The 27,965-nt window shown below is 43.3% G+C and overlaps 1 long non-coding RNA gene across 1 annotated transcript in view; it reads right to left on the bottom strand.

Annotated features, from left to right (window-relative positions):
• Nucleotides 1-27,965, bottom strand: part of LOC126177138 (uncharacterized) — a 373,973-nt gene that overhangs the window by 302,432 nt on the left and 43,576 nt on the right. The gene's annotated exons all lie outside the window — the stretch shown is intronic.

The following is a 27,965-nucleotide window of genomic DNA, read 5'->3' as shown; positions in this document are numbered from 1 at the left end:
CCCTCACCTTTTACTCATCAGTCAAATTTTAAGATTTTTCGATCTTTCTAATCAACACTTTCTTTCTCTGCTGTTTTCCATTGAATACATTCCATATCCATAGATTGCTGTACTCCAGATGCATCCCTTCAGAAACGTCATTCTAAAATTATGTGTCAATACTTAAAGTCGACAGAGCTGTTTTATTGAAGAAAGCGTTCTTCCCTTGTGTCAGTCTGCTTTGGAAGCCATCCTTGCTTCCGTCACACTGTCAAATCTACCTTCCCGGAGAGGAGGATGCACTGACTTCTTCTGCTATAATCGGCAGACATTGTATTCTACTTTCTGCCATAGAATACTACTTATTACAATTGCAATAGCTCTGTCTGCAGGGAAACTGCGGACATAGTAATGCCGTGAAATCGGTTACAACTGCCATCTACTTTGTGCGACCAGCTTATTGCGTTGCTCCCTTACGTAATCTTCGATCACGTAATACACACGTCGACGTCATTCTCATTTACGGGTTAAGCTAACTAGCTTCTTCCGCTAGCATGGGCTCTTGATCCATGGGCCTGTCTCTTGCTGATAGGCCGTAATTCAGGCTATAAACAGGGTAAATCTTTTGCATGAAACAAGCAAATTTCTAGGACGTCTTCTAATTGTGATGGCAACGACGCCATTAAATTGTTGTAATTGCGCAATGGCATTTATTTATTGTCGAAATACCTCTACAAACATAACAGCTGCGATAGAAATACGTATTTAGTCCGACGGAAATTCCTAGGAAATGTCTGCGCGTACTCACAGATATTATAGAGTAAATTTTAAACAATAGAAAATCAAGGATGGAATAATGATATTATTATTGAATAGATAGATTGCTACTCGCCATGTACTGTAGATGGTGATTCACAGACAGACACAACAGAAAGACAGTTAAGTTAAGCTTTCGGCCAAAAATGGCTTTCTGCTGTATTAGACAACATACACGCATTTGAGTGTGAGATGCGTCTATGTTGTCTAATACAACAGAAAGCTTTTTTTGGCCGAAAGCTTCACTTGTTAGCAGTCTTTTTGTTGCGGCTGTCTGTGACGCAGCATCTCCGCTATTTCTTCATAACCTGTTGTTGTTGTTGTGGTCTTCAGTCCTGAAACTGGTTTGATGCAGCTCTCCATGCTACTCTACCCTGTGCAAGCTGGTTCATCTCCCAGTACTTACTGCAACATACATCCTTCTGAATCTGCTTAGTGTATTCATCTCTTGGTCTCCCCCTACGATTTTTACCCTCCACGCTGCCCTCCAATGCTAAATTTGTGATCCCCTGATGCCTCAGAACATGTCCTACCAACCGGTCCCTTCTTCTTGTCAAGTTGTGCCACAAATTTCTCTTCTCCCCAATTCTATTCAATACCTCCTCATTAGTTATGTGATCTACCCATCTAATCTTCAGCATTCTTCTGTAGCACCACATTTCGAAAGCTTCTATTCTCTTCTTGTCCAAACTATTTATCGTTCTTGTTACACTTCCATACATGGCTACACTCAATACAAATACCTTCAGAAACAACTTCCTGACACTTAAATGTATACTCGATGTTAACAAATTTCTCTTCTTCAGAAACGCTTTCCTTGCCATTGCCGGTCTATATTTTATATCCTCTCTACTTCGACCATCGTCAGTTATTTTGCTCCCCAAATAGCAAAACTCCTTCACTACTTTAAGTGTCTCATTTCCTAATCTAATACCCTCAGAATCACCCGACTTAATTCGACCACATTCCATTATCCTCTTTTTGCTTTTGTTGATGTTCATCTTATATCCTCCTTTCAAGACACTGTCCATTCCGTTCAACTGCTCTTCCAAGTCCTTTGCTATCTCTGACAGAATTACAACGTCATCGTCGAACCTCAAAGTTTTTATTTCTTCTCCATGGATTTTAATATCTACTCCGAATTTTTCTTTTGTTTCCTTTACTGCTTGCTCAATATACAGATTGAATCACATCGGGGATAGGCTACAACCCTGTCTCACTTACTTCATAACCTATCTGTAAGTTATTGCCACAAATCAGCCTAACACAAGTGAAATAACTGGTTTCACCGGTAAATCCAAGTTTCAGCAGTCAAAGGGATGGTCGACAACGATCTGCGATGAGGCCTGGGCGTCGAACACCTCATCACATGCTGGTGACCTCACCGTCGTCCAACCAGTTTCCACAGATTCTCACCATAGCAGCACTTGAACAGCCGGCGAGATTCTCCTTTTCTGACACACTCGCTTCCAGGTGCAGGGGTATAACAATGTGACCTTTGTCAGAGTCGCTCATGTCATTTTTATTTCCCCATTTGCGGCCTGTATACAGAAGAATGGAAAAGAAAATTGAGAATGCGCTAGGTGACGATAGGTTTGGCTTTAGGAAAAGTAAAGGGACGAGAGAGGCAATTCTGACGTTACGGCTATTAATGAAATCAAGGCTAAAGAAAAATCAAGACACTTTCATAGGATTTGTCGGCCTGGAAAAAGCGTTCGACAATGTTAAATGGTGCAAGCTGTTCGAGATTCTGAAAAGTAGGGGTAAGCTATAGGGAGAGACGGGTCATATACAATATGTACAACAACCAAGAGGGAATAATAAGAGTGGACGATCAAGAACGAAGTGCTCGTATTAAGAAGGGTGTAAGACAAGGCTGTAGCCTTTCGCCCCTACTCTTCAATCTGTACATCGAGGAAGCAATGATGGAAATAAAAGAGAGGTTCAGGAGTGGAATTAAAATACAAGGTGAAAGGATATCAATGATACGATTGCTATCCTGAGTGAAAGTGAAGAAGAATTAAATAATCTGCTGAACGGAATGAACAGTCTAATGAGTACACAGTATGGTTTGAGAGTAAATCGCAGAAAGACGAAGGTAATGGGAAGTAGTAGAGATGAGAACAGCGAGAAACTTAACATCAGGATTGATGGTCATGAAGTCAATGAAGTTAAGGAATTCTGCTACCTAGGCAGTAAAATAACCAATGACGGACGGAAGAAGGAGGACATCAAAAGCAGACTCGCTATGGCAAAAAAGGCATTTCTGGCCAAGAGAAGTCTACTAATATCAAATACCGGCCTTAATTTGAGGAAGAAATTTCTGAGGATGTACGTCTGGAGTACAGCATTGTATGGTAGTGAAACATGGACTGTGGGAAAACCGGAACAGAAGAGAATCGAAGCATTTGAGATGTGGTGCTATAGACGAATGTTGAAAATAAGGTGGACTGATAAGGTAAGGAATGAGGAGGTTCTACGCAGAATCGGAGAGGAAAGGAATATGTGGAAAACACTGAAGAGGAGAAGGGACAGGATGATAGGGCATCTGCTAAGACATGAGGGAATGACTTCCATGGAACTAGAGGGAGCTGTAGAGGGCAAAAACTGTAGAGGAAGACAGAGATTGGAATACGTCAAGCAAATAATTGAGGACGTAGGTTGCAAGTGCTACTCTGAGATGAAGGGGTTAGCACAGGAAAGGAATTCGTGGCGGGCCGCATCAATCAAACCAGTCAGTAGACTGATGACAAAAAAAAAAAGTCGCTATAATGATTTCCCGTTCGTCTCTGTTCCGACTCTGTACTTTCCTTACCACGTCACGTGACTGCAACGTCGCCAGGCTGCAGTTACCAAGGTGGCAAAAGTCTATGCACAGTCCGCAGCTCGTGGTCTTGCGGTAGCGTTCTCGCTTCTTGCGCACGGGGTTCCGGGTTCGATTCCCGGCGGGGTCAGGGATTTTCTCTACCTCGTGATGACTGGGTGTTGAGTGTTCATCATCATTTCATCATCATTGACTTGCAAGTCGCCGAAGTGGCGTCAACTAAAAAGGACTTGCAATACGGCGGCCGAACTTCGCCGCAAGGGGCCTCCCGGCCAACAATGCCATACGATCATTTCATATCAGTCTATACAGACGGCGGCAGGCCGCGACCAGAAGGCCATGGGGCAGTGCCTTGGCGGAGCTGTCATTTGCACTCATGTGATTCAAGTGGAAAGGTTTTCGACTTGATTATGGCCGTCGGGAATTAACAGTTTTTGAACGCGGAATGGTAGCTGGAACTAAATGCATGAGATATTCCACTTCGGAAATCGTTGGGGAATTCAACGTTCTGAGATCTACAGTGTCAAGACTGTGCCGAGAACACTAAATTTCAGGCATTACCTCTCACCACAGACAACGCAGTGGCTGTGACCTTCACTTAACGACCTAGAGCAACTCAAATCACTTAATAAAAGCAAGTCCAGATTGTGTACCAATTAGCTTCCTTTCCGAGTATGCTGATGCATTAGCTCCATAATTAACAATCATATACAACCGTTCGCTCGACGAAAGATCCGTACCCAAAGACTGGAAAGTTGCACAGGTCACACCAATATTCAAGAAAGATAGTAGGGGTAATCCACTAAATTGGTTCATATCGTTAACGTCGATATGCAGCATGATTTTAGAACATATATTGTGTTCTAACATTATGAATTACCTCGAAGAAAACGGTCTAGTGACCCACAGTCAACGTGGGTTTAGAAAACATCGTTCCTGTGAAACACAACTAGCTCTTTATTCACATGAAGTCCTGAGTGCTATTGACAAGGGATTTCAGATTGATTCCGTATTCCTGGATTTCCGGAAGGCTTTTGACACTATACCACACAAGCGGCTCGTAGTGAAATTGCGTGCTTACGGAATATCGTCTCAGTTGTGTGACTGGATTTGCGATTTCCTGTCAGAGAGGTCACAGTTCGTAGTAATTGACGGAAAGTCATCGAGTAAAACGGAAGTGACTTCAGGTGTTCCCCAAGGTAGTGTCATAGGCCCTTTGCTATTCCTTATCTATATAAACGATTTGGGAGACAAACTGAGCAGCCGTCTTCGGTTGTTTTTAAGATGATGCTGTCGTTTATCGACTAATAAAGTCATCAGAAGATAAAAACAAACTGCAAAACGATTTAGAAAAATATTTCTCAATGGTGCGAAAAGTGGCAGTTGACCCTAAATACCATGAGTGCTAAAAGGAACTCGTTAAACTTCGGTTACATGACAAATCAGTCTAATCCAAAAGCCGTAAATTCAACTAAATACCTAGGTATTACAATTACGAACAACTTAAATTGGAAACAACACATAGAAAGTATTGTTGGGAAGGCTAACGAAAGGCTGCGTTTTATTGGCAGGACACTTAGAAAATGTACCAGACCTACTAAGGAGACTGCTTACATTACGCTTGTCCGTCCTCTTTTAGACTACTGCTGCGCGGTGTGGGAGCCTTACCAGGTAGGACTGACGGAGTACATCAAAAAAGTTCAAAGAAAGGCAGCACGTTTTGTATTATCGTGAATTATGGGAGAGGATGTCACAGAAATGATACAGGATTTGGGATGGACGTCATTAAAAGAAAAGCGTTTCTCGTTGCGACGCAATCTTCTCACGAAATTCCAATCACCAGCTTCCTCCTCCGAATGCAAAAATGTTTTGTTGACACCGACCTACATACGGAGAAACGATCACCACGATAAAATAAGGGAAATCAGAGCTCATACGGGAAGATATAGGTGTTCATTCTTTCCTCGCGCTATACGGGAATGGAATAATAGAGAATTGTGAAGGTGGTTCGATGAACCCTCTGCCAGGCACTTAAATGTGATTTGCAGAGTATCCATGTAGATGTAGATGTACAGCAGCGGGTTGTGCGTAGATTTGTCAGTGCTAACAGACAAGCAACACTACGTGAAATAACTGCAGAAATGAATATGGGACGTACTATAGACGTATCTGTTGCGACAGTGGGGCGAAATTTGGCGTTTATGGGCTATGTGAGCAACGACCGATGCGAGTGCCTTTGCTAATAGCATGACGTCGCCTGCAGCACCACTCCTGGACTCGTCAACATATCGGACTCCAAACGACGGGAAAAACGTGGGCTCGTCGGATGAGTCCCGACTGCAGTTGGTAAGAGCTGGTGGTAGGTTTCGAGTGTGGCACAGACCCAATGAAACCAAGGACACAAGTTGTCAACAAGGTACTATACAAGCTGATGGTGGCTCCATAATGGCGTGGGCACTGTTTACATGGAATGGACTGGGCCCTCTGGTCCAAGTGAACCGATCATTGACTGGAAATGGCTATGTTCGGCTGCTTGTAGACCATTTCCAACCATTCAAGGACGATGGAATTTTTGTGGATGACAATGCGCCATGTCAGCACAATTGTTCGCGATCGGTTTGAAGAATATTCTGGACAGTCAGAGCGAACGCTCTGGCCACCCAGGTTGCCCATCATGGGTCCCATCGAACGGACGTAATAGAGATGTCAGTTCGTGCACAAAACCCCGTACAGGCAACACTTTCGCAATTATGGACGGCTATAGGGGCTGTGTTGCTCAATATTTCTGCAGGAGACTACCAGCGACTTGTAGGGTCCACGCCACCTTGAGTGGCTGCTGTACGCCGGGAAAAAGGAGGTCAGGCAGGATATTAGGAGGAACCCTATGACTTTTGTCACTTCATTCTGCATTGTAGGTTTGGGACTGCATACGCCATACGTAAACTCGACCAATGTTGGAAACAGTTTGAAACAAGACTCATCCGACCAAATGACTTTCTTACATTGCTCTGCAGTCTCTTATAGCTTTGGCACCTCGTTTCACATCACTGATGTGTAGTTCTGGAATTCTAGCTTGCTCTGCGATTCCCAGCCGAAAGAGCTCCATTCGTGTTCTTTGTGCAGGGTTCGTGAGTGCAGTGACCTGTTCAGCGTCTTCTTATTTTTCGTCACAATCCAGTTCAAGGGCGTCTGTCAGTTTCACTCAACACACTCTTTCGTCCACGTTGTGACTCAACAGGTGATGTTTTTCTGCTTTCCCAATGCAGTATAAATTGTTGTTGTCGGCAGGAGAGCCAACACCGTGTTACTAGAGGAAGTCGAAAGGCACGCGTTTTAGCTCACGCAGGCTGGCGTGAGGTCTGGAACAGGACAAGGTAATTAGAATTTAGAAAAAACGGACGTAGCTGGTGGAATACTTAATTTTAATCCATTAATGGTGAACGTCGCTCTTGACGGTACATGATTCAGTATCAATAGTAACTGGTAATGACGCCTTGCTAGGTCGTAGCAGATGACGTAGCTGAAGGCTATGCTAACTATCGTCTCGGCAAATGAGAGCGTATTTTGACAGGTGAACCATCGCTAGCAAAGTCGGCTGTACAACTGGGGCGAGTGCTAGGAAGCCTCTCTAGACCTGCCGTGTGGCGGCGCTCGGTCTGCAATCACTGATAGTGGCGACACGCGGGTCCGACGTATACTAACGGACCGCGGCCGATTTAAAGGCTACCACCTAGCAAGTGTGGTGTCTGGCGGTGACACCACATAAATCACTGACACGGTGCCCCTTTAAACACCAAACACTTCGACTCGTCAAATGCGCAGGACGGAAGAGGTAGTTGGACTTGTGGAAAGGGGCCAAAAATGAACGGCTGTCAGTTACTCTCGAATATATAACTTAATTTAGTTGCCCAAATATTACAGCGCAAATTGCCGACATTAACTATCGGCTTAAGGGCACAACCTCTTTGATTTTTAAAACGGCTGAAGGACCATGAATTACAACACAACTACAATAAATTTTCAAAAGGCAGAAGGCCCAAAGCTTTATCCACCAAAAATATTTTAAATGGGGCTTAAGGCCCAAACAGTGCAAGACTTGACAAGTAAGGAACTTTTAAAAAGGCTGAAGGCCCATTATTTAAAACCCAACTTGCTGTTGCTCACGGGAAAACTCCAAAGAGCCAAGCCTGAAAACCAACGGCACAATGTCAACAGACTGGCTTCAGTAATTAAATCACCACTCAACTTTTTTGTCCTAGGTCGGTGAGCCACGAACCTCATAGCAATCGGAACAGCTCCACATACTCCGACACTGCGTAGTGACCGCCAGCAGGCCCGGTCCACTGTGCCACGTGGAGATTTCCTGGCTGATCCACACGAACCAACTGACTCCTCAGAGCCAGTACGCCGACAACATTTAAAATAACTTGCCAGTCAAAATCACGAACACTTGCACGAAGAACTAGACAATGCTAATGGCAGTGACTGTACAATAACAGGGACGAATCACGCGTCGGCACACACAGCCAGTCCATAAGTGATCGCCGGCCAAATACACGTCGTCCGGCAAGACGACCGACCGACGACCAACCAAAGTCGTCGCCACTCCATCCTGATTTAGGTTTTCCGTGATTTCCCTAAATCGCTTCAGGCAAACGCCGGGATGGTTCCTTTGAAAGGGCACGGCCGATTTCCTTCCCCATCCTTTCCTCACCCGAGCTTGCGCTCCGTCTCTAATGACCTCGTTGTCGACGGGACGTTAAACACTAATATCCTCCTCCTCCTCTCTCCAATCGTGTGTGTCGGCAACCGTCGGGTGAGTCGTGGCGGACCGGACGTCAGTGCTGCCACGACCCGACTGAATTGTGCCCCATGCCAACTCCAATATTGCCAGGTCCGAAGTCCCTGTTGGCCTGTTCCAACTGATTGGCAGATCCAAACTAACCCCGAACACACGACAACCAGGAAGTAATAGGAGTCAGCAAAGATAATACGCCAGGTCTTACAAGGTGCATTCAAGTTCTAAGGCCTCCGACTTTTTTTCTAATTAACTACTCATCCAAAATCGATGAAACTGGCGTTACTTCTCGACGTAATAGCCCTGCAGACGTACACATTTTTCACAACGCTGACGCCATGATTCCATGCCAGCGGCGAAGGCTTCTTTAGGAGTCTGTTTTGACCACTGGAAAATCGCTCAGGCAATAGCAGCACAGCTGGTGAATGTGCGGCCACGGAGAGTGTCTTTCATTGTTGGAAAAAGCCAAAAGTCACTAGGAGCCAGGTCAGGTGAGTAGGGAGCACGAGGAATCACTTCAAAGTTGTTATCACGAAGAAACTGTTGCGTAACGTTAGCTCGATGTGCGGGTGCGTTGTCTTGGTGAAACAGCACACGCACAGCCCTTCCCGGACGTTTTTGTTGCAGTGCAGGAAGGAATTTGTTCTTCAAAACATTTTTGTAGGATGCACCTGTTACCGTAGTGCCCTTTGGAACGCAATGGGTAAGGATTATGCCCTCGCTGTCCCAGAACATGGACACCATCATTTTTTCAGCACCGGCGGTTACCCGACAGTTTTTTGGTGGCGGTGAATCTGTGTGCTTCCATTGAGCTGACTGGCGCTTTGTTTCTGGATTGAAAAATGGCATCCACGTCTCATCCATTGTCAGAACCTGAAACGTCCCCTTAGAACAATTTATACACGACTGTGCTTAAACTGACACACAATATTTTTAGCGCAACGCAATCTGACTATCAAAAATCCCTGCAAAAGAATGGCCCTGAGTAACATTAAACTATACCTTTCAGAAATCACTTACCTCACCAAAAATCTTCGTTGCTCGAACTACTGCAATACAGCGAGCGCCACTACTGCCAGCTAAATAAAAGATTCAAACTACTGAAGGCACTAACTACTGATAGGGATAGTTAGCAAATGAAAGATATTAATAGAGAACAAACAATGTATTTACCTTAATATTCATAATTGACATCCAGTATTACAAATCATCAAAACTCCGCCATCTCTCTCCCCACATCCACCACTGCTGGCGGCTCACCTCCAACTGCGCAACGCTACGCGCTGTTCACATCCAGCTGCCACTCTACAATGGCAGACAACAATGCAAACTAGCCACAGACTGCACACAGCACAGCCAGTGATTTCATTTTCATACAGAGAGCGCTACGTGGCGGCGGCGTTACCAATATAAGAACCTAAGCGGCCTACTTACAGAAAGAAAACATAAACAGTCTACTTACAAACCGACGAAAAGAAAGTCCCATTTCATGCTGTCGTTCCGCGTCAACATTGCTTGGCAACATGCCACACCGGCAGCCGTGTGGTCGTCCGTCAGCATTCGTGGCACCCATCTGGATGACACTTTTCGCATTTTCAGGTCGTCATGCAGGATTGTGTGCACAGAACCTACAGAAGTGCCAACTCTGGAGGCGATCTGTTCAACAGTCATTCGGCGATCCCCCAAAACAATTCTCTCCACTTTGTCGATCGTGTCGTCAGACCGGCTTGTGCGAGCCCGAGGATGTTTTGGTTTGTTGTCACACGATGTTCTGCCTTCATTAAATTGTCGCAGCCACGAACGCACTTTCGACACATCCATAACTCCATCACCACATGTCTCCTTCAACTGTCGATGAATTTCAATTGGTTTCACACCACGCAAATTCAGAAAACGAATGATTGCACGCTGTTCAAGTAAGGAAAAAGTCGCCATTTAAAGTATTTAAAACAGTTCTCAGTCTCGCCTCTGGCGGTAAAATTCCATCTGGCGTACGGTGCTGCCATCTCTGGGACGTATTCACAATGAACGCGGCCTCATTTTACAACAATGCGCAAGTTTCTATCTCTTTCCAGTCCGGAGAAAAAAAGTCGGAGGCCTTAGAACTAGAATGCACCTCGTATATCGATAAGCGCCACTGCTGCCGCTCACGGGCAGGCAAGGTGGCAGCTCAGTGCCACCAGTACTTGAAATTAACGTAACGAGGTGGTAGTACAGTAAAAAAAGGATGTCAAATGAGATATGGTACGAACACGAGCCATGCACGGCTCACTGAATGTTTTTAGCTCACGAATACCTGGTAAAAATATTGCGAGAGAATGATAATTTTCATGTGTTTGTTACATTTTGATATAATTGACGTTTTCATATACGTATGTGTGATGTTCGACATGTCCACCGAAGCTGGCGCTCAGTACAACAAATTTGTTAACGAACAACCATTATAATTAAATTACGTCAAATGTTAAACAGCGCACAATTATTTTTCAGCACACTATCAAGATCATAACCAGCTAGGAACCCCGAAAAATAAATTGTTTTCTCGAGTAGCAGTATCGATTTGAAAGTTGATCACAGCAGATTTGCAATAAGTTCGAGTCGTTTGATAATTAGCTAAATAGCTCGAAAAGTGCATTAGAAAATAAATCATTTCAAGAATATAAATCACGTATGTCTGTTGTTACTGCTCGAACCATACCGTGGTTATTGCGTTTAATTCCTGTTCTGCGTTCAGGCTGACTGGGTGATAAGGCAATTGGTCACATGACGCGTTTCGGATATCCAGCAGCGACTACTGCACGTGAATATTGCATTTCCAGTTGTATGTGAACCAAACATTCGCAGAGCAGTATGTAAACGTTTGTTTCAGTACAGCTGGAAACGCTAGAGTAGTCTGCGAATGTTTGTTTCATATACAACTGGAAACGCTACATCTGCGTGTCGCAATCGGTTCTGGATACCTGATGATGGATAAATCCCGAAACGCGTCATATGAGCAGGCAAGTAATTCCTTGTCTGATGTTTGGCTTTTACAATACGATCCAGTCAGCCTGAATGCAAAACTGCTGATTATTATAATAACGTTCGCCTGTCTCCTGCATGGCTTTGTCACATTTCCATTATAATGAAGAATAACTCTGAAAGAGGAAACATATTTGGAAATCTGCTGCCATTTAACCGAAGAACACTCTGCTGTGTGGCAGTAAATGTGTGTATTACACCGATGCCGTTTACTTGACATAGAAAAATTAAATTACGTTTTATTTACGTCATTTGTTGGTCCTCATTTTGAGGTGAAGTACTTCTTCAGGTAAACTTATTAATTAAGTAGTGGAAACTTCTAATCTTATTTGCAATATAGTGACGATGAATGATTCTTTGACGAGGAAGTTTTCAGAAATGTGTTGAACACCATTTGTTGCAAACTGGCGCTGCATTCAGATTTACATGTCGCTCAACAAGTGTTGTACCCTCGCATGTTCGGTTTTAGTGTGTGAAGTATTGCGCTGTAATTGCGTAATGCCATAACAACAATTAATATAATAACATAATGCAACAAAGACAATACATTGCAGGATGATTGTAAAGTCAAGATCACACATATTTCAGTAACGTAACAAACGTATCCATCCGAACATTAGGGAATGATGCACTAGAAACGCATAGTGGGACAGGTAAACAACAGCTGAGACTTTATGCCTTGCGTTTAAGTTTTACATTTGATCTGAGACTGTACTGGGCTTAACCTAATATCCAGTACGAATATTACTAAAATATTAAACTATAATAAGTTAGTAGCAATTGTTTGCTAGCAGAAATCTCTGTGTTATAAATACGTTATTGAATAGAATATAAAAATAAATGATGACATTGATGACATGTTCCACCTATTGGGAGTTCAGCACTCTGCAGTCTTCCCGATTTTCCGCCATCCTATACGAATTCGTAGTTTCATTCTCAAACCTCTGAAGAATACCTATGCTTCGTATTTTGTAGCTGATTCCATAGAAAAAACTCTGAAGTGATTTCAGAAATGAGGAAATATCTTGTTATCTACACACAATGGCTGTACAAAAATAAGTAAACAACGCGAGAAAAAAATGGTTCAAATGGCTCTGAGCACTATGGGACTTAACATCGGAGGTCATCAGTCACCTAGAACTTAGAACTACTTAAACCTAACTAACCTAAGGACATCACACACATCCATGCCCGAGGCAGGATTCGAACCTACAACCGTAGCAGTCGCGCGGTTCCGGACTGAAGCGCCTAGAACCGCTCGGCCACCACGGCCGGCAACGCGAGAAATTCACGCTTGAACGTCAATGCAGATGCTGGCCAAGCCGGCCGGTGGCACTGTCTGGTAGCTGTCAAACGCATTCAATACGTTGCAAGCGTCAGAAGAGTGTTCTGTGTAGTTGTGAGTGCATCATGTCGGAGTCAGTGCCTTCGAAGATGAGCAGATTGCTGCTGAAAAATTTGAAGACGATACTGTCTACGAGTGATCCAGAAATAGCTGCTGTGTTCTCGTATCAGTCGATCCAATAGTTTCTGCGTGATTGAGTAACTTGTGTGCAAACAATTGGAGATCGATTAGTTTCATATATTCAGATAGATCGTCCAAAATGTCCACAGTTTTATTTTGATTATCATAAGTAATGCAAATACACTCCTGGAAATGGAAAAAAGAACACAATGACATCGGTGTGTCAGACCCACCATACTTGCTCCGGACACTGCGAGAGGGCTGTACAAGCAATGATCACACGCACGGCACAGCGGACACACCAGGAACCGCGGTGTTGGCCGTTGAATGGCGCTAGCTGCGCAGCATTTGTGCACCGCCGCCGTCAGTGTCAGCCAGTTTGCCGTGGCGTACGGAGCTCCATCGCAGTCTTTAACACTGGTAGCATGCCGCGACAGCGTGGACGTGAACCGTATGTGCAGTTGACGGACTTTGAGCGAGGGCGTATAGTGGGCATGCGGGAGGCCGGGTGGACGTACCGCCGAATTGCTCAACACGTGGGGCGTGAGGTCTCCACAGTACATCGATGTTGTCGCCAGTGGTCGGCGGAAGGTGCACGTGCCCGTCGACCTGGGACCGGACCGCAGCGACGCACGGATGCATGCCAAGACCGTAGGATCCTACGCAGTGCCGTAGGGGACCGCACCGCCACTTCCCAGCAAATTAGGGACACTGTTGCTCCTGGGGTATCGGCGAGGACCATTCGCAACCGTCTCCATGAAGCTGGGCTACGGTCCCGCACACCGTTAGGCCGTCATCCGCTCACGCCCCAACATCGTGCAGCCCGCCTCCAGTGGTGTCGCGACAGGCGTGAATGGAGGGACGAATGGAGACGTGTCGTCTTCAGCGATGAGAGTCGCTTCTGCCTTGGTGCCAATGATGGTCGTATGCGTGTTTGGCGCCGTGCAGGTGAGCGCCACAATCAGGACTGCATACGACCGAGGCACACAGGGCCAACACCCGGCATCATGGTGTGGGGAGCGATCTCCTACACTGGCCGTACACCACTGGTGATCGTCGAGGGGACACTGAATAGTGCACGGTACATCCAAACCGTCATCGAACCCATCGTTCTACCATTCCTAGACCGGCAAGGGAACTTGCTGTTCCAACAGGACAATGCACGTCCGCATGTATCCCGTGCCACCCAACGTGCTCTAGAAGGTGTAAGTCAACTACCCTGGCCAGCAAGATCTCCGGATCTGTCCCCCATTGAGCATGTTTGGGACTGGATGAAGCGTCGTCTCAGGCGGTCTGCACGTCCAGCAGGAACGCTGGTCCAACTGAGGCGCCAGGTGGAAATGGCATGGCAAGCCGTTCCACAGGACTACATCCAGCATCTCTACGATCGTCTCCATGGGAGAATAGCAGCCTGCATTGCTGCGAAAGGTGGATATACACTGTACTAGTGCCGACATTCTGCATGCTCTGTTGCCTGTGTCTATGTGCCTGTGGTTCTGTCAGTGTGATCATGTGATGTATCTGACCCCAGGAATGTGTCAATAAAGTTTCCCCTTCCTGGGACAATGAATTCACGGTGTTCTTATTTCAATTTCCAGGAGTGTAGCTGCTGTGTTCTCGTATCAGTCGAACCAATAGTTTCTGCGTGATTGAGTAACCCGTGTGCAAACAATTGGAGATCGATTAGTTTCATATATTCAGATGGATCGTCCAAAATATCCACGTTTTATTTTGATTATCATAAGTAATGCAAATACATTACTTCCGCCTAGAAGAATCTAAAAGGAAGAATAACAATATTAATGAATCTCAGCTTAAACGATATGTGTATTTTGGTAGATTTCCTCCAAAAGAAGTTATTTTTACCAGTGTCGCGGTCCCAGCGGCGATCTGCACCTCGTTCACGATACGAAATGCCTTTTGTAAAACCTCACCATCTGATGATGAGTCTAGAATCATAGAAAACTAATATCACGGGGGGGGGGGGGATAAATAATAGTCTAAGGCAACGGCTCGCAGATGGCCACTTTTCTTCGAGAAATCTGCTGCTTGCAACACAGCTGCATTGCGCGGCAATATGCAGCGTGAACGAGATAAATTCGATAGACAGTATTGTCATCGAGAACACTGAGGTTTACAGTTCACAGTTACTATGGATATTTCGATGCGAATATAGCAAACCACGTGACTATGGAGACAAGCCTGGGAAATTTGTGGCGTTCGGCCTTAGCTGTTGTCACGTTGGTGACTTCACGTGGACGAATGCACAGCTAGCTCAGAAATTGCATTACGTCGTGGCGTCAACGAAGCCACGTGCATTCCGAGAACAGATGTTGCAGCACGTGACGCGGATTCGCCACAGCTCTAAGACTTCCTGCGCTTTACGCTCTCGTCTTACTTAAACGCTCTCATCTTACTTAAATACTTAGTGTAGCAACATTCTGTATTTGAGTGACGTTTTATGGTTTTGATGGCTCTGCTGAACTCTTTCAGTGTAGCGATGTTATGTTCTGTCGATGAGGATTCCATTACAGCGTGAGCATAGAGTCTTTTCCTGATTACCAAAATTTATTTGCTGGCAACTAAGCTAGATACAGGTATGTGGTTTGCTGCAAATGGTAGCTTAACTCACGTAGTTTTTTTTTATGGATACACTTCCACATGGCTGGCCGTGGTGGCCGAGCGGTTCTAGGCGCTACAGTCCGGAGCCGCGCGACCGCTACGGTCGCAGGTTCGAATCCTGCCTCGGGCATGGATGTGTGTGATGTCCTTAGGTTACTTAGGTTACGTAGTTCTAAGTTCTATGGGACTGATGACCTCAGCAGTTAAGTCCCATAGCGCTCAGAGCCATTTGAACCATTTGAACTTCCACATGTTTGTTATCTGTTGAGCCTATAGACGATATGATTTCTCTCCATGTCTCTGCTAACTTCTCGCCTCTACAGCAACTCGCAATCGTACAGTAGGTGTTAGCGGAACCCCACAAAGGAAGTCAGGAGGGGTTATGTCTGGTGAACTTGTGACCAACTTTTCGTAGAATGCCTTGATGCTCTTTACATCTAGTGGATCTCGACTATAGGCACTTGGGGACAGTCCCTGAACTGCAATAGGGGTCCGCGTTCCATGAAACCACAAAACACATTGCACTCTTTCGCTCTTAGACGCCATTGAGACAGCAGCACACCTAAGTTTCGCTACCTGGAACAATAGAAAAAATCAGAGTTCTCAGAACACGTGTAGGACACAATCAACAAAAACTTCATGAGTTAAGCTACCATTAAAAAAAAAAAAAAAAACACACACACACACACACACACACAAACATGCAGCTGTGTATTCATAAAAAACTGAGTTAAGGTACCATTTGCAACATAACGCATATCAGTAATAGCATAGTTCCTTCGAAATAAATTTTTGTAGTTACGCTGTACTTTACAGTTCTGGAAACAGGATACACCTATAAATATGACTGAAAATAAGAAAAATGTGAAGAAAACAATACAGAAACTCATGCTGAATACACATTGCATTTCTTCCGTTCGTATGGCAAATGACACAGTGAACAAAAGTGACTTTATTTTACTGCCATGAACGGTTTCTGGGAGGATGCACACACAAATCACGAAATTACTTTAGGAGGAAATCGAGACGAATGAATATCCTAAAAGAAACTGCAGGAGCGGACGACAAGCTGCTGACGATAAAATATTGTAGTGAAAAAAGTGTGGCCATCTTAATATGGACATGATACCCCGAAACCGGCCATTGTGACAAAATAAAGCCTTTTTTCAAAAGTACCTGTGGTTAGTTGCGTTCTTCATTGACAATGCCCGGGTTCGATTCCCGGCGGGGTCAGGGATTTTCTCTGCCTCGTGATGGCTGGGTGTTGTTGTGTGCTGTCCTTAGGTTAGTTAGGTTTAAGTAGTTCTAAGTTCTAGGGGACTGATGACCATAGATGTTAAGTCCCATAGTGCTCAGAGCCATTTGAACCATTTGAACCATTGACAATGTGTAAATGAATATTAGGTACGGAGTTCAACAGTACCCAACACGAATAAAATAACATTCCAAGCTTTTTAAAAATGTCTCTACAGGTAAGGACATGAACTTACAAACATATATAGTTATTAATCAGAGCAACGACACTCTGAAGAAATGCCGTTTGGGATGTGAAGACGGAGATCCGCCAGGAGGTAATGGTGAGTAAGCACAAATAATTAAAGATGGCAGGAAAGTAATTCAGAATTAACTTGAAAAATTATTTATACGATGTTTCAGGAAAAAAATTGTTCCCTAAAGCAGCAACAATGGTGTAGTCACTCTTTTCCACAAGGAAACAATAAGATAAATTATGAAAACGCATACGTCCACAACATAGTGTACAAGATATTCACTACAATCATTAGCAATCGTGTGCGAGACACATCGCATTCGGAAAACGAATAAGCTAATTTCCGAGACAGCATTTGCCTCAGTTTCAATAAAATACTTACCAACAGCCCCTGAGAAACATTGAATTCGTTCAGTCTATGATGGCTTCTGAAGAATATCTACAACAAAACGACAGCTCAGGTTAAACTCTTACCAGTAACCCGGACTCCCATTTCTTCAACGAATCGACCACCCAGGTATAAAACGTCGTATCTCCTGAACTACGAGTCGTACCACGTGATGTAATTTTCCAGATACATTCACTGATGTATGCAAACACAATGTGAAAGGATATCAATGATACTAAAACTTCTTTATTTAAACGAGTGTGTGTCTGTACTTGAATTGCAGAATGAAATGGGAAGTTGGAGCTTCTACGTTGTTTAATTCTGAAACAGCTGAGTAAAACTGAACGTACTGAGCCTACTTTCTCTTTACTTATTCTTATCATGACAACACTGACCCACAATATTCTAGAGCAACGCAATCTGACTGCTCAGAAAAATTACTACCTGACTTCAAATAATTAATTCAAAAGACTGAGCCTGACTAAAAAGAAATCTTAACAATAAACTATACATTTCATTAAGCACTTACCTCACTAAAATCTTCATTACACAGACTACTGCAATACAGCGAGCGCCAGTACTGTAAGCTAAATATAAGATTCTAACTACTCAAGGCACTAACTTCTAATAAGGATGTGGTTATCAAAGGAAAGATTTTGTTGCGGAGCAAACAATGTATTTACCTTAATAATGTGCCAAGCACTTCAAAAATCATATAACATATAAACGTCCGTGACATCCAGTTCCAAAAGATTGTATAATCATCGACGAATTACATTTCCATGACGGACACAGGTCCAGATCGTCCGCTCGAGCTAACACTTCAAACCTCTAACCTCCATCACCTCTGGCTATTCTCTCCCCACGTCCAGCACTGCTGGCTGTTCACCTCCAAGTGCTCAACAGTAGTTCCATCACGCCTGGCGACTTACTTCCAACCATCACTACTGGCGACTAACTTACAACAACGAGTCCAACCTGCCACAGAGTCTATTACAAAGAAAGCGCAGTCAGAGTTCCAGAGATCCTACACAGCGCTGCCAACACAGAAGCAGCCCACTTACAATACGATGCGTTGATGACATTGCTATTCTGAGTAAAAGTGAAGAAGAATTACGTGATCTGCTGAATAGAATGAAGTCTAATGAGTACACAATGTGGACTAAGTGTAAATCGAGGAAAGGCGAAAGTAATGTGAACAGCGAGAAACTTAACACTAGGATTGATGGTCAGGAATTAGATGAAATTAAGGAATTTTACTACCTAAGCAGCAAAATAACCGACGGACGGAGCAAGGACGACATCAAAAGCAGACTAGCACTGGCAAAAAGGGTAGTCCTGGCCAAGAGGGCTCTACTCGTATCAAACAGAGGCCTTAATTTGAAGAAGAAATTTCTGAGAACGTATGTCTGGAGCACAGCACTGTACGGTAGTGAAACACAGACAGTGGGAAAACCGGAATAGAAGAGAATCGAAGTACTTGAGATGTGGTGCTAAAGACCAATGTTCAGAATTATGTGGACTGATTAGGTAAGGAATGTGGAGGTTCTGCGCAGAATCGGAGAGGAAAGGAATATGTGGAAAATACTAGCAAGGAGAAGGGAGAGGATAATAGGACATCTGTTAAGTCATCAGAGAATGACTTCCATGGTACTAGAGGTAGCTGTAGAGGGCAAAAACTGTAGAGGAGGACAGAGATTGGAATACATCCAGCAAGTAATTGAGGACGCAGGTTGCAAGTGCTACTCTGAGATGAAGAGGTTGGCACAGGAGAGGAATTCGTGGCGGGCCGCATCAAACCAGTCAGAAGACTGATGACTCAAAAAGAAATTGTAAATACTGTCGGCAAAATGTATTGCAAAGAAAGTTAGCAGTACAAAAGTAATAAATTGAAACGCCAAGCTTGATACTCAAGTTTTAACACCTGGACACGGAAAATGTAGTAAGCTATAAATACGAGTTTCCTTTTCTTTATTTTATGGGGGGTAGGGGAGGGGGTGAGGCGGAGGAGAGTCAGCGACAAAAAGTTCCGCAAAGATTTAAGATTACATATAAAGTTTGTTGGAAGTCACTAACTGCTCTGTCTCAAATACTGGATGAATGTTGAAACTTAACATTAATAAGTAAGAGATCCTGGCAATGTCGTACACAATGAAAGGCTACCTGTTAACGTTGTATGCAACACTTGGGGTTACTATATTAAAGTGATGATTCAACTGAGAAGGCAAACAAGATTTAGTTTACTGACAACATTTATGTTTCCAAACACACTAAAAACAAATGAAACAAAGACAGGTCTAATTAAACCTAAACAGATTATTTTCAAATATCGTAAACAACTAACAGGTGGTTTAAGACCACAGTGGACGACGATCCTGGGTGGCAAAGGAGAGGCAAATGCACTCGCCCTAGAAATGTGGATAACGCTCTCGGTGTTAATCTGACGCTGAGCAGGCTTTTACTTGTTCAGCCTATCTTAGGCTATGTGGGTGCAGCTGAGAGCAAGCGGAGATTGAGGTTTGTACGCCTAGACAAGGCCGGAGCAGCAGTAGTTTACCCTGTTGGCTTCGTGCAGCGATGTAACTTGCAGATGGCGAGTCGTGTGCGGCAGTGGCGAGACGTAAAACGGCACCTGTGAGTCGATCGCGCCCACGAACGAAATGAAAAATCCCACGATCCAGCGATCAGGCAGACGGATCGCAATTTACTCCCTACTAGAGCCCTGAAATCACGGAAGATCTCAGTGTGTCACACACCCGTTCGCTGGTCGTACCAAGGACCAATTCGGCTCACTTATACGGCAGAGCGCACAAGGATGCCAAACGTCTTCACTGGTAAACCAAATCGAATAAGTGTGTCCTCGGCAAACGAGTAGGCCGAGACGTTTGAAGTCACACTGTCAGTACAGTAAGAACTTCACCACAGGCTCTCCAGTGTAACTTCTTGCAAGTTGAGTCAGTCTTAGGACGGGTCCCAAGTGCCAACCACACCTGCCAGAGCTTCGACCAGAAATTGCCTCCAGACCAAAGTCCAGAGCCAGAGTCCCTCGCAGACCGAAGTCCCCAGCCAAAGAGCCTCGCACCTTCCCAGACAGAAACAATTCCCGTTTTTCGGCACAGTGTACGAACGACAACGCCTTCCATTTCGACTCGAGCCAACCACAAAGCTTTAGAGGCGCTAAATATCCCCTCTGACACACTAGGACAAACTCGCGACGAACCGGCGCAAGAGTTAAGGGGCTCCGGAACGCCCTATACTTGCAATGTTAAAATAACGCTTATAAATTACATCTTTCCTCACAAAGTATTTGAGGTAGGAAGTTGAACTTTTTACAGATTATTTATTGGAATATGGGCTACAACTTAACACAGGGATTTTACAAAATTTTAGTTCAGTTATTAAAGATGATTTTTTTTTCAATTGTAATGAAAATTCATAACTTTTTTTGCAATTTTTTATTTATATATTCAAAAATATACAGTTTTTTGGAAAAAGGCTGTGTTAAATTATGCAGAAGGTACTGTGTAACATTTACTAAAAGTTTGAAACAAATATGTTTGGAAGATCCTTAGAAAACATGTAATTAGTATGAGAAAATAAAAGTTTTGGGAATCGAGCGACAAAGATTGGATAAACTTTTTAGTGCATTCCAGGTCCATAGGATGGATTATCTTCATCCTCTGCAAACTCCTCCTCCAGCTTCCTCTTGTTCCTCCTCCTGTTTACTCTTGCTTGTATTTCTAGACTCTTTACAGCCCTGTCTGCAGCCCGAAGGCGTTCCTTGTCTAAAGCAAGCGTCGCTCGTACCATGTTAGAACCTATCTTCATTCCCATATTTCTAAATACCTTGCACCTTACAATGTTGCCATCATTGAAAGTCGCAACAGCAACTTTACTTTTACTCATTATTATACTTCAACAAAACAGAGACTCAAGAAACAGAATTAATTACGAATATTTTCGAGATAACGACAGAGTAAATAAACATGAAACAATCGACAATCACACCAGCGATATATATTGAACCATCACAGGTTAGCCACAACACATACTTTATCTCACATCACTAAAATGTACCTGATGAACACGGACGTTAATAATAACACCATTTGACAGCAGTTTAACAGCGCCACAGTGGGTCACGCCCATGTAGAACACATTTAAAAAAATAATTTAAAAATAGTTGTAGTCTTCGGAATTGAATAAATTATATATCTGCAGATTCAGAAAACGCAAAAAAGTAAAAATTGAACTTTTCATGATTTTGAGCTATAAAACGTCCCCTTTGAACAATTATACAAGACTGTGCTTAACCTGACAGACTGTGCTTAACCTGACACACAATATTTTTAGCGCAACGCAATCTGACTTCCAATAATCCCTACAAAAGAATGGCCCTGACTAACATTAACCTATACCTTTCACAAATCACTTACCTCACAAAAATCTTCGTTACTGGAACTACTGCAATACAGAGAGCGCCACTACTGCCAGCTAAATAAAAGATTCAAACTACGGAAGGCACTAACTACTGATAGGCATAGTTAGCAAATGAAAGATTTTAATAGAGAACAAACAATGTATTTACCTTAATATCATCAAAAGTCACAATATATGTAATTTCAAAACTCCGCCATTTCCTTCCACACATCCACCACTGCTGGCGGCTCACCTCTAACTGTGCAACGCTACGCGCTGTTAACATCCAGCTGCCCCTCTACAATGGCAGACAACAATGCAAACTAGCCACAGACTGCACACAGCACAGCCAGTGATTTTCATACAGAGCGCTACGTGGCATTACCAATATAAAAATCTAAACAGCCTACTTATGTAGCCCCCATGCTCCCCACAAAACATTTTACAAATTGTTTTGGGCAGTGGCCAATAATGATTTGATAAAATTTTTCATAATTACAATAACAAAGAAATCAAATGCACACACTTATTGATACAATGTTGGTCAAAAGCTAAAATTTTCTCACAGTCCATAAAGACAGTCCTGATCATTCATCATAATAGTAATTACAGTTTTTTTTCACAAAGTCTCATTAGTAAAAGGAATTGCACACAGAAGTAGTGGATTTCCATGCAGTCTTGAAGAAGTAGTGTTGTCCTTCTAACGGAAAGACAGTGCTGACTCTTGACATGCTGACAGGTAATGGGCCACAATAGAGCAAACGCACCGCAGAGTCATTCGACGTTTTGAAGAATATTGGTAGGTAGGTCATCACAGAGTAGACCCACTGTAGTCCTGGTAGAGATTACGGTATTGGTGGGCCACCAGAGGTGCAGACCCACTGCAGTCCTTGTAGAAATAATGGTACTGGTGTGTCAGCAAAGGTGTAGACCCACTGTAGTTCTTGTAGAAATAATGGTATTGGTGGGTCATCAAAGATGCAGACCCACTGTAGTCCTTGTAGAGATGGCCAGCAGCCATCTGTTGCGACTGTGCAGGTGCACAATCACCATTGAAGAGTCTTGCAGAGAAGATAGCAAGTCCATAAACCACCACTTGTGCACGCACAAAGTTTTTGGAATTGTCCTTAGGACCAGCAATGCTGTTATCCAGTCCCTTGCTGAATTAGCAACACACGTGCAAACACTATCAGTCCCTACTTCTCACATATTGTGCATTACTATGACCAACAGAAATGTGTGCAGTGAAATGAATGCTTACAAGTTACTTAATTTGATGAACTGGTATCAATTACAATTTTATAACATAAAAATACAATTACAAAGGTACAAAATACATCATTAAAGAACATAACAATACAGATAACATTTGTAGTACAGGCTTTACAACAGAATAGAAATAAACATATACATCAGTGTTACAGGAATTATGACATAAGTAAATACATAAAAGATCAGAATATTTATTGAAACATCAGCTTTACACATGTGAGCAACAAAACAGAATAAATTCCTCATGCTTCTGCCTCCATCAACGTCCGATCAGGCTGTTAACCCCTGGGGTCTTGCACTGGTTGCGAAACGTTGGAACAACAATATTAATTTCAAACAAAATATTTATGAAAAAGAGCTGAGAGCGTGACTTGTCCTCGAAATATTTATGAAAAATCGGCGAGAGAGAAACTTGTCCTCTCTCAGTATAGTGTTGGTAATATGTACACCACGAGTTATGCTGCCTGAAGACATATACACAGTTCCTAACTTTAATACTGCAGTTATTGTGTTAAACCTTTTTGGACATGTCCGAAAGAGCAGACGCCATATATTCATATAATTGAGTCACCTAGATAGGCAGTGCATCCATAAACGTTGGTGCGGGTGTACGTATACGTTCGACCTCCAGTGGGAATCTAAAGTTAGTGAGCATGGAGGGCGTGGACGGGGGCTAAACGTAGGTGACACTAGGTGGGGGCAGGTGTCCGCTGCGGTAAACACTACGTACGGAGGGCGCAGTGGGCAATGCAACTGACTAGTAAGCAAGAGATCCCGCATTCAAGTCCCAGTCTGGCACAGATTTTCACACATAGTCGTCGATTCCGCATAAAGTCCCGATGCAGCTAATACCTAGTTCCTTTCCTTTCCTTTCTTTCCCTTCCACGTTAAGTAACTACTGATATGTAAGACTAATATTTGCCAGTTCTCTGGACGCATCTGCTGTCTCTAGAGTTGCCCGCCACGCCGGCGCCACTGAGTACACATTCCGTTCTGTCGTTAGCTAGAGCTCAAGTGCTTAGCTTAAGTTCTCACAAAATAATCTTAAGCGTTTTTGCCCTCTCTTGTTCCTAGTACGCGACATCTGTCTCACAGGGGGGAAATGTTTTGAATCTCCGCCTTCGAAGTACGAGGGGCGTTTGAAAAGTCCGTGCAAAAATTAAAACTACTTCCGTGTTTGGGGTAAACCTTTTTTATTTTTAGGCATAGTCTCCTTTTAGACTTAGACACTTCGTCCAACGCTGTTCTAATTTGTTGATCCCTTCTGAATAATAGGAATCGTCCAAGTCTGCAAAATAGCTATTAGTTGCTGCAATCACCTCCTCGTTTGAATAAAATCTTTGTCCCGCCAGCCACTTCTTCAAATTGGGGAACAAATAGTGGTCCGAGTGAGCCAAGTCTGGAGAACAGGGGGGATGTGAAACGAGTTGGAATCCTATTTCCATTAATTTTGCGACCACAGCTGCTGAGATGTGTGCTGGTGCACTGTCGTGATGGAAAAGGATTTTTTTGCGGTCGATTCTTCGGCGTTTTTCTTGCAGCTCTGTTTTCAGACGGTCCAATAACGATGAATAATATTCACTTGTAATAGTTTTAGCCTTTTCCAGGTAGTAGATGAGTATTATCCCTTGCGAATCCCAAAAGACAGTCGCCATAACCTTTCCGGCCGAAAGAATGGTCTTTGCCTTTTTTGGTGCAGATTCTCCTTTGGTAACCCATTGTTTAGATTGTTGTTTGGCATCAGCAGTAGTAATGTATCCATGTTTCATCCACAGTGCCGAAACGACGCTTAAAGTTACGCGGATTCTTCCTGTATAGCTGCAAACCATCCTTGCAACACTTCACACGATTCCGTTTTTGGTAAAGCTTTAGCAATCGCGGAACCCATCTTGCGGATAGCTTTCTCATATCCAAATTTCATGCAAAATATTATGTACCCGTTCATTCGAGATGCCCACAGCACTAGCAATCTCACGCACCTTAACTCTTCTGTCATCCATCACCATATCATGGATTTTATCAATGATTTCTGGAGTCGTAACCTCCACAGGGCGTCCAGAACGTTCAGCATCACTTGTGCCCATATGGCCACTCCGAAAATTTTGAAACCAATTATAAACCGTTCTAATCGAAGGTTCAGAGTCACCGTAATGTTTATCAAGCTTCTGTTTAGTCTCCTGAGGCGTTTTGCCTTTCGTAAAGTATTGTTTAATCATCACACGCAATTCTTTTTCTTCCATTTTTTGACAACCACTCGACTTCCTTGATTCACACGAATGCCAAACACAAAGAAATAGACCAATAAGGCTGAAACTTGAAGTGCGTTCTTTCCAAAGATGCTACTGACTAAAGATGACCTCGATACGCGCCGGTGGTGCAATTTCTCGGACTTTGCACAGACTTTTCAAACGCCCCTCGTATTGCCAAAAATTTCTTCTCCCACTACCTCTACGTTTCTTAGACTGCCTTTTCTGCAACTTATTGTATTTTTATATACGAGGGTCGCCCAGAAACTAATGCACCTCATTTTTTCTTCAACAATTCTTTATTGAACATAATGACAATACACACCCGAAAGAATGGTGTTTTACCTACGCACCCTATTTTTCCACGTAATCTCCATCCCTTTTTACGGCCTCCCTCCAGCGCGAAACAAGGGCGTGTATGCCCTGTTGGTACCAATCCTTGTCCTGGTGGCGGAGCCAGTGCTTCACTGTGTGAATCACCTCCTCATCTTCCTCAAAAATTTCTTCCACGAATGGTATCCTTTAATGGCCAAATCCAGACTAAGATTTGTGATCCACCGCTAGACACTGCGGGACCCATCTTGCACGCACTATTGAATACCCAAGAGTGCGGATAATTGCATCCAAACTTCCTTTGCTGATTGACAGATGCAGCGCCAATTGCTGAGTCGTAATGCGTCTGTTCTCTCGAATGACATCAGCTCGCCGCGACACGTCAGGTATGTCAGCCGTGGATGGTCTCCCTGACCGCTGCAAACCGTGGAGCTCCGCCGAACCGCCTTCTAATGACGTCACCGTCTGTGCCCAACGACTAACTGTACTACCGCCGACAGCAGATGCTCCATAGATTTTGCACAATCTTTTGTGAATATTACCTACAGTTTCTATCTCTGCAGTGAGAAATTCAATGACGGCACGTTTCTTGTACTGTACATCACCTACAGACGCCATTTTTAAAGTGTCCTTCAGCTACGCTATTTATCGGAAGTGGCGGAAACTTGGGGCACTCAATCAGGAGACTTCAAATAATGCATACGTAATGTGTCGCATTCGTAGCATTATTTTCGGCTGAAAAAAAAAATGCGGTGCATTACTTTCTGGGCAAACCTCGTACATGACAATATTTTTGCATTTCTGCATAGCCATATTAGAAGTTTTTACTTAATGTGACACATTTGACCTATTGTAAATATGACTCACTTCTCTATTTTTTTCGTTATTTATGCTATAAAAGTTGTACTGCGATCTTATACACGTTTTACTCTTCAATCAGTTACGAGTACATAACAGAATCTGTAAGTAGGCTGTTTATGTGTTTGTTTGTTGGCAGCGCTATGTAGCGCTCTACATTAATAGTTCTGACTGTGGCTGGTCGGACGCAGTTGGAAGTGAGTATTTAGCGGTGATGGAGGTTAGAGGTTAATAATTAGCAGTGTTGGAGGTTTGCAGTATTAGCACGAGCGGACGATCTGACTGTGTATCCATCATGGAGGGTTATTACTGCTGATTATATAATTTTTTTGAACTGGTTGTCACTTGATTAAGGTAAAATCCGCTAAATACATTGTTTATTTGCAACGAAATCTTTCCTTTGGTAATCACATGCCTATCAGTAGTTATAGCCTTCTCTTATTAGCTGGCAGTATTGGCGCTTGTATCACTGAAGTTCGTGTCATGAAGATTTTCTGTGAGGTAAGTGACTTACGGTATGTATGGGTTATTATTAGGATTTCTTCTAATTCAGGGCCATTCTTTTGTATTAATTATTTGAAGTCAGGTTATCATTTTTTCAGCATTCAGATTGCGTTGCTATAGAATATTGTGGGTCAGTGTTGAAATGATAAAGACAAGCAAAGAGACAGTATAGTCAATTTCACTCAGCAGTTTCAGAATTAAATTACGAAGTTTTACCTTCCCAGTTATTTCACCTTAAGTAAAAAACATTTTTAATTAAGAAGTTTCAAATCCTACAATGTCTTTTTACAACACTTATGCTGCATGCATATTACATCTATGGCGTTTCACGAGCTTAACGCTTTGATTACACTGCATTATCCCTTATCAATTCTCGGTGAAGGACTTACGCTATATCAAATAGGCGTTCGGCTTTGCACCAATAATCGTGTCTGTTCTTTAGGAGTTTAATTCATAGGCAAAAGTTCGTAAATGAAAGTCTCTTCACATCACATTCTCACCTGGAGGTCTGATATCATTTGGCTGATTTTTCATTTTGTATGTTAATCACTGTATTCCTAACATATACCTGGCCACAACAGTTGTCTTTAAAAGTTCGTTGTAGTAGTCGAAAATTGTCTCTACAACATTTACAATATCTACATGCACAACGTATTACTATTACTATGACTATGCCTGAGACCGTGCGTCGCCCATTGAGTAATAGCTAAGTGGGAGGCCTCTAAACTTGGTACTCAGTCTTATCTCGGAGTTCGTCCAGTTTGTGGCAAGCAACTTTGAAATCGTCCAGCTGCCTCTCTCCATGTTCAATAAGTAGACTTAAATTAGGTACAATGTCATTGTGCTGTACAATTGATCAAACAGTATGTTCTGATTGAATAAGTATCTGGGCTCCATGCCCTCCACATTCGTCTCAAAACTTTAATTTACC

Source organism: Schistocerca cancellata, chromosome 3, assembly GCF_023864275.1.
Source record: "Schistocerca cancellata isolate TAMUIC-IGC-003103 chromosome 3, iqSchCanc2.1, whole genome shotgun sequence".
Lineage (NCBI taxonomy): Eukaryota > Metazoa > Arthropoda > Insecta > Orthoptera > Acrididae > Schistocerca > Schistocerca cancellata.
The sequence above is the reverse complement of the archived record's forward strand: the minus strand, read 5'-3'. Positions and strand labels throughout refer to the sequence as shown.